The following is an 8,256-nucleotide window of genomic DNA, read 5'->3' on the forward strand; positions in this document are numbered from 1 at the left end:
GTGGTTCTTCTGCAGCGTTTGACTGTTCAACTTTCATTTGCATGTCTAAAATAATTCTGAAAGTATTTTATGGCTAAAACGTTTGAAATTGAGACCTGATGCCTTAATCAAAGAGAAAGTGTCCGGTCCCTCTGCATCATTCATTCATCATTCATCATTCTCAAATTCCTCACTGAGTTCACTGACTTGAATTTTGTGTGTTTGTGTGTGTGTGTGTGTGTGTGTGTGTGTGTGTGTGTGTGTGTGCGCGCGCGCGCTGTGTGAGGTTGACTTGTGAACCCACCTGTTGCTGCCGCTCCCCTTTGTTCCTCGCTCATGTCACCTCAATCCTTCACTCTCTGGAGGACTTTGGACACACACAGCCTTTCATCAGCTGCAGGGCAGAAACACACAACAGAGTACATAGTTCATCTGACTGCACTGGTATCACTGTAGTTTCCAATATGATCATGTGCTATGAAAACTTGGTTATATAAATAAGGCAAAACTGCAGAGGTTAGAATAAGGAGCCACAGATACATCTAAGGGTGAAATATGATTGATCTAATATCTGTATACTCATAATTTGAGTTTTTACCCTTGGGGGTTGGGGGGATGCTACAAAAAAGAAATAGGCAAATGTATGAATGCACTTTTGCACTTAGCCTCTCTGTGTATTTATTGATACTTGATAAATTAATGAATGATTCAGGCTCTCTCCTCCGTTGTCCTGTTTTTGGTGTACATGCTGTGAGATGAAGCCAAAGAAAACTGTCCTTTTTTGTGCCAAAAAAATTACAAATAAAAAATAATAATAATAACTTACTGGTGATGCGTGTGAAGTCAGCAGTAGCCAGACTGAACATGTCTCCCAGACCCATGTTAAGCAGAGCTGTTTTCAAATTCACCTCAGAGTTCAGAGTAAACCTGCAAAATCAAAACACAAGTCCTCAGTCTTCTTTCTGGTTGCTTTAGGCTTTTAGCCTTGAATATGACACAAACAAATGTAGAACAGCACTTAGTCTATGAGAGAAGCATTTCAAAAATAAGTGAATGTTAGCTTCCCACACAGTGTCTGACTGTTTCCCTCACCTGGGCATGGCCAGCTGCCGCTTGACGTTCCTCAGTTCTGCCCTCCACTGCTTAATCCTCTTGCTGCTCAGATCTGCACTGAGCACACTCAGTGGGACTTCTGGCTCAAAGGGTGACACTAGGAGCATGCTGAGTGACTCACCCTCATATGGGACCTCAATGACATCATAGTCCACCCCGTCAGTAGTTACAAACTCACCTGTTGGTTAAGGAGAAGATAGATGTGTTAGCACACACTGTCACCTGTGGAACACAGTATCAGAATGAAATATATGCATGCCCTGGGTCACACTACCATAACTGAAGTGGTTTGTGAGTCTCATCATGTGCACGGGCACAGTGCTGCCATTGGCACAATGAAACATCCTCTCCTGTGTCAGTCTGGGGTCAAAGGGAACTTTCCAGAGGCCCTGGAAATGAAGAGCATTGAGGAGGACCAGGCGGGTCTCATCAGTCAGAGATCCAGCTGCCAAGAACTCAGGGATGGAACCTACAGAAGAAAAGGTAGAAAAAATAAGTCACAAAAGAAAGCAAGCCCCTTAAAACAAAGATGATTGCAGAGGCGTTCTTCGGAGATGACATGGTGTTAGTTGGACAGAGCGAGTACCTGCAGTGTGGTCTGAGACCCACGAGTTGATGATGGCAACCGCCTGGTCTGGCTTAGTGAAGTCCATCTGGTGTGGGTGGGTCTGGAAGGCCTTGGCCAGGGCACGGCGGTATCCCTTCTCCAGACTCATCTTCCTCTCCACCATCACCCCACCAGCTATCTCCACGCCCTCCTCACTGGACAGATCCCGCTGCAGAAGACGCTGCTGCCGTGACATCCCTCGCTCTGCGGGAGAGGAGAGATGAGTTTAAGTTGTGTGATTTCACCAAAGTCACTGTTACATTCACAGCTCCATTAAACTGTTTGTTCAGGCATCCAACCTACATTACACGCTTGTAATTAGTTTTATGCTTGACTGTTTTTTTAATCTTATTTTTTTCTTTTTTTTTCGTCACATGTTTCATGTGCTCTTGTGTGTGAGTATATATTTTCTCGATGCTTTGTCTATTCTATATCTGCAAAGCATTGTGTACTTGTTTTTGATCGGTAAAAAATAGTATTATTTTTCAATATTATTATAGTTACAAACTGAAATAAGTGTATATATAACCTCAGTGCAGGGAGTTCTGTAATTAGTGGTGGAATTACATTTATTCCAATTCTAATTGTTATTAATCGTAATTATCATTATTATTAAATTTAATTATATATACAGATATATACCAGAATCCCCAAGTCATCATCTTTTAATCCATATCACTTACCTTGCAGAGAAAAGCCCATTGCAGTGGTCAAGGCCTTACGGGTGTTTCCGGCAGCGCCAAGCTGAGCCATGGACAGGACAGAGGCCACACCATATGGGGAGAAGGCCAGGTTCTTGTCCACAGAGCCCTGGCTGAGCTGGAGGAATACCTTCAGGCCAAAGTCAGTCTGTTTGTCCTGCAGAGAGCCCAGCCCTACTCTGCTCAGGGTCAGCAACATGAAAATGTAAGCACAGAGCATCCTGGGAGAGAAAGCAGAGAACAGGTGCATGCCTAGTTATGTTGGTTTAAACTCAGATTCAGTTTTACAGCAGTTTGAATGCACACAGTCACTGGGCCAGTTACACTAACGCTCTGACTCTTCTTTGCATAAATATGTAAAATGCATCAACCATGTGAGTGTAAATAGTGCACCTTACCCCAGAGGCAGAGCAAGAGCTCAGCAAATATCAGGACAAAATATTGCTCCACTGTAAAAAGAAGTGGATGGATCCCACATTTGTTTCTGTTTCTTATTAAGAGGGAGCAGTAAATATATTGGATTGTGCAACGCTGCAGAACAATTCTAAACATGAACAGATGTTTTCTATAAAACTTTGGAGCCAAGACAAAACTAAGGATATTTTTAGCTTCCACAAAAGTGAACACGAAGGGCGTGGTTATACAGGAAATGACTTCACATCAATCATTAAAAACAAACAGAAAAAGAACTTTTTGCCATTCTTACAAATGAATGTATTGTGCAGTAATCAAAAAAGAAAACAAAACAACTGAGTGACTTGAGAAAAGTTCCCTATCATGTATTCAGTATTCAGAAGAAATGACATGAAAAAAAATATATAAACAAAACAAAATGATATTGTGCTTAAAGTGGTGGACATAATACTGTATATATGTCACAAATGAGAGATAAAAACCAATATACAGTGTCTCAGTAATGTGTTGGTTCACAATGACTTCGCAGAACAGCTTCAGTGCTCCTTGGCATTGATAGTGTCTGAACTCTGCTGGAGTGATGGAACACCATTCATCCAAAAGATGCTCCCTCATTTTGTGTTTGGAGTGCTGTCTAACACATCAACCCATAATCTCCCATAGGTGATAGATTTTTCCTTCAATATGTCATCCATCTGTATATGCAAACAGTGACGAGGGGTTGTCCACAGACTTTGTTTTAGGAGGTCATAAGCCAGAAAGGTTGGGAACTACTTATTTATTCCATCAGTTAAACATTTAGTCTAATCCATCACTCCTCTTCAATGGACCTTGATTATAGAACTCATACATTAGCCAAGGTCCAGTTATTACCTTTTCTACAAGCTGTATACCTAATTATTGCTCCATCAAAACTTTTAAACATTGTGTTTGTCCAGCATCTTTATGTTTTTTAATTTTTTTATTTTTATCTATCGTGACATAAAATATTACTTGGTGTACAGGAGCTGTAACATCTCCCTCTTCTGTTATGCCAGTTCCTCCCATCAGACTGTAATTATCAAAACAACCTTGCCAGGATGAATACATTCAATTAGTCATTCATCCCCTCAGCTATTCACATTCACTTTTCACTCAAACCCCTGCTTATATTTGCACTTAGCTGCTCCCTGACACTGTTGTAACTCTATAGTTTTGAACAGTGTCTGTACTACATTTGATTGATAATTTCAATTACTGATGCATTCATGTGTAAGCAGCACTTTAATGTCACATCTACTTAGGATGGAGTTATGTTTGGCTAACTAAAAAAAATCTTCCAGCTTTTTAAAGAATATTACATTTATAATTCTAATGTCCAAGGCTTGTTTAGTCTTACCTGGTGGTTGGAGTGTGTCAGATGTAGTGCCTCAGGTTGTTGTTTCAGTGTCAGTCTTGTTCTCTGCTGCTGCTGCTTAAGTCTGAAGGATTGAATGGGGTTTCCTCTTTTTATAGTGTAGGGCTGCATGGTTGAGAACCCCACCCCCACCTACGCCACGCACATTATTAGAGACGATGATGTCATCTGACACTGTCTGGACAAGCTTCCTTTTCAGGAACACACTCTCTCCCTCCTCCTCCCTCTCCTGCTTTTCTTTTCTGTCTTTTGCCTGAAGCTTTTCAGACCATATGGAAACTCACTGAACTGTCCCTGTCTCTTCCAAACACACACACACACACACACACACACACACACACACACACACACACACACACACACACACACACACACACACACATCACTCTGGCATGTGCAGGACAGTGTCCTCAGAGAGAAAGGAACAGTCATGTTTTTTACTCATGGATCTCCCTGGGTCTGAATGTCTGAATGTGATAAATGTTGCAGATTGTCATCAGCTGGCTGACAGCCAGGTGCTGCGCCGTCAGACTGTGTTTCCCCTGAAGAAAATATCTAAAGGCTGTAGAGAAAATTGTGTTAATGTTTTGTTTTTTGTTTGTTTCATTTTCTGATGAATGAAAGTGTTTTGTGATCTTACTGTAACCAAAAATCAACCCCAACTTTTCATCCCTAAAAACATATGAATTTACAATGTTTATTAAGTTTATTAAACTTTGGTCCAGGAAAAGCTTATCAAGAGTGACTGAAACAATGAAACAATAAAAATCTGGGGAGAATGAAAGTTTACCTGCACCATGTCATATTAGTATGCAGAGGATATCATTACTGTCTTAGAATTGGAGATTTACTGCTCCACAGTTACTACTACCTGGTTAAATAGGACCATTTTGTCATGTTTTGAGAAACACATTATACCCATCACCTGGAGAGTTTTGAAATGTACTCATGACCTTTCAGAAACAAACAAAACAAATGTCAAAGTCCATTTAGTAGCTGTACTGGAGCTTTTAATCATATCACATGGTTTTCATCACCAGGAGTTAGGACTTCTCAGCCAACCTGGATATTCACAGTCAGGAAATTTACTGAGCACTACACTTTCTCTCTGCTACTGAGAATTGCAAGATTACACTCACACTTACAATGAGATAATATTATAATATTAATATTATTAATACATTTTTCTGATGGTTTTTATCACCAAGCTAACAGCTTATCTTTCATACAGTCACTCTAGACTCTCACTTTGGGTGGTGACACATCAAAAAACCAAATTTGGTCATGGGTTTCAACATTCCTTCTCCCACTACTCACCAAGCATCTGGTAAACGGGACAGAGAATGGAAATTAACACCCACATTTTCCAGATCTATCTTGATTGAGGCCTCTGGCAGATCCACAAAAATCCTTATTGAAGCCACTTAGTTTGTTAGAAGTTAAAAAGCAAAACCAGTAAGAACTTCCTGGAGCTGACATGACTTAGCTGTGGTGTGTTTGATGTCTGTCCTCAGTGAAGAAAGGACAAACTTAAGTATCAATGGCATGGCAAGCACTACGTAATGAAGGGAGTCAAGAAAGGGATTACCCCAATTAAATGGAAGTGAATGGAATTTAGCTTTGAAATATTATCTAGTGACAGAAACTGAACATCAATAAGAAAAACACTACATATAATAGGTTGTGTTTATATAACAGAATTACCAGAACATCACAGTATCAATAAACATAATTACATAAGCTGCCTATGATTATTGTGCAAATCATGCCAGCCCTGTCTAAAAAAGACAGCCAGTATGGTTTAGTGATTGTGTTTATGGTTTTAACAAAATGGTTAGATTGTGATACGACCACCACCCTAATCTCCACACACAATACTCATGTTTGCACTGAAAATATCCAAATGTAAATCTTGAGGTTTAACTTTTACTGCAACACAATGCAGTATCATCTGGTTCACAGTATGACAAACTGTGCGATGATTTGGTGCATGGCTCAACACAGAATGGCCAATTGCTCAGGTCAAGCCTCAGCAGATTACCTACACCTGCACCCACGAACCAAGTGATGCACTTGAGTTAACCCTTGAGTTTCCCCACCAGTCAAATATCAAATACCTGCAGCCAAGTCCACTTACCTTTGACTCAGCCTTTCTTGGGTAACCATGACTTGGATGACTGAGAATCTTTACAGACATAAACTATACAGATGTATCAACACATCTGTTTACTGTAACTTAGCATAACCCCCACAATCCCCAAGGATTTACTACATTCCATATATGCCTGTGAATGGAAATTGAACTTGCACCACCCACTCAGTTCTCTGTGTGGGTTTCAGGAACATGGGACTCAAGTGTTGCCAAGACAATACATAACATCATACACGCAGACTCATCCCAAGAGATAAAGCAGTAATTGTTGCCTAACTTACTGTATGTATAAGACCTAATTAACTGACCTTTGGGCCCTACAAGCTGCTCTCTTACTTACTGTAATTCTCCAGCCAACTATGAGGAAAGCATGGATACATTAAAATAAAACTCTGCAACACTGGTAGCAAGGCCTGTTGAGGAGGTGGAGAATGATGCCAGTGGTGCAGCTCTGAAACAGCAACGACTATCTTTTAAATCAGCTAAAGCTGATGTGGGTCAAAACTTTGTTCTTTCATTGTTTTTTCTTCTTTTTTCCCATTAGTTATCTGATTTATCTGGTGCGCTTGTACACTGATCAGCCATAACATTAAAACCACCTGCCTATTATTGTGTAGTTCCCCCTTGTGCCGCTAACATAGCACATGCAGCCTTAGAGGTGTGCATGTGGGATAGGGAAAACTGGGAAAAGCTGGTCTGTTCACTTGCTCCTCCTTTCCCATTGCTTTTGCCATGTGCTCTAGCTGTAGGTCTACTCATTCATTCTGTGAAACACACTGTTACCTTTAGGAAGAAGCTGCATTGAGATGGGAAATGAGATGGATTATTGTTTTGGCCTCTTTGCCAGGGTATACCAGTGGGGCTTACTAGTTAGGGCCCGAGCAACGAGTTGCGTGGGCCCAACGGGGCCATGCAACGAGTTGCAAGGACCCTCTTGTTTTCGTTCGGTTTATTATTATTAGGGCCCGAGCAACGAGTTGCGTGGGCCCAACGGGGCCATGCAACGAGTTGCAAGGACCCTCTTGTTTTCGGTCTGTTTATTATTATTATTATTATTATTATTATTATTATTATTATTTTTTTTCTTCTTTTTCCGCCTCTTAGATCGGCTTTTTGAGGGCCTTAACATGCGTGAAAACTTACCAAAATTTGCAGACGCGTCAGGCACGGCGAAAAATTTAATAATTTAGGGGTCTTGAGCATGGGCGTGGTAAAATGCCCTCGGTAGCGCCACCTACATTTTTAAACGGAACAGCCCCTCAAGCCCGTTGCGCCTAAAAATCTGAAAATCTGCACACATATGTAACATCCCATGACGCACCAAAAAGTCTCTTGGAGCCATATTCTAAACCCGACAGAAAGTATTTTTATTTTGACCGGAAGGTGAAAAAATTGTGTGTTTTTGGCCATTTCCAGGGGTCGCTTGAACGCGAACTAGTCCTAGACGCATTATCCAATTGACTTCAAAACTTAATAGTATGTTCTTAAGACATAGACGATGTTAAATTGCGGCAGATTTTGAGTTTTTGTTGAAGGGCGTGGAAGTTATGGCCCCTCAAAGTTCGATTACTCGCCACGAAACAGGAAGTTGCTTTATTTTTGCTATATTTCGGCCATACTTTGTCCAAACTGCATCAAACTTTACAGGATTGTTAATGGTACCTATCTGCACACATCCATATGTCAATATTCATACAATTGTTGTAGCGCCACCTATTTATAGCAGGAAATGACATATTTTATAGTGTGATGTCCAGTTTCTAGACGGGTGACCAGATTCACTTCAAATGTTGTCAGCCCCTCCTTGACAATTTTTGGAAGACTGGCTCCGAAAATTGTGAGTTTGGGTCGAAGCGTGTGCCGGTTCTGGCCCGTCAAAGTTCGGAAACCCAAC

The 8,256-nt window shown here is 40.9% G+C and overlaps 1 pseudogene; it reads right to left on the reverse strand.

Annotated features, from left to right (window-relative positions):
* Window positions 1-132: 132 nt before the first annotated feature.
* On the reverse strand, window positions 133-4,310 carry LOC108879732 (plasminogen activator inhibitor 1-like; annotated as a pseudogene).
* Between the last annotated feature and the right edge of the window lie 3,946 nt (window positions 4,311-8,256).

Source organism: Lates calcarifer, unplaced genomic scaffold (assembly GCF_001640805.2).
Source record: "Lates calcarifer isolate ASB-BC8 unplaced genomic scaffold, TLL_Latcal_v3 _unitig_724_quiver_3108, whole genome shotgun sequence".
Lineage (NCBI taxonomy): Eukaryota > Metazoa > Chordata > Actinopteri > Centropomidae > Lates > Lates calcarifer.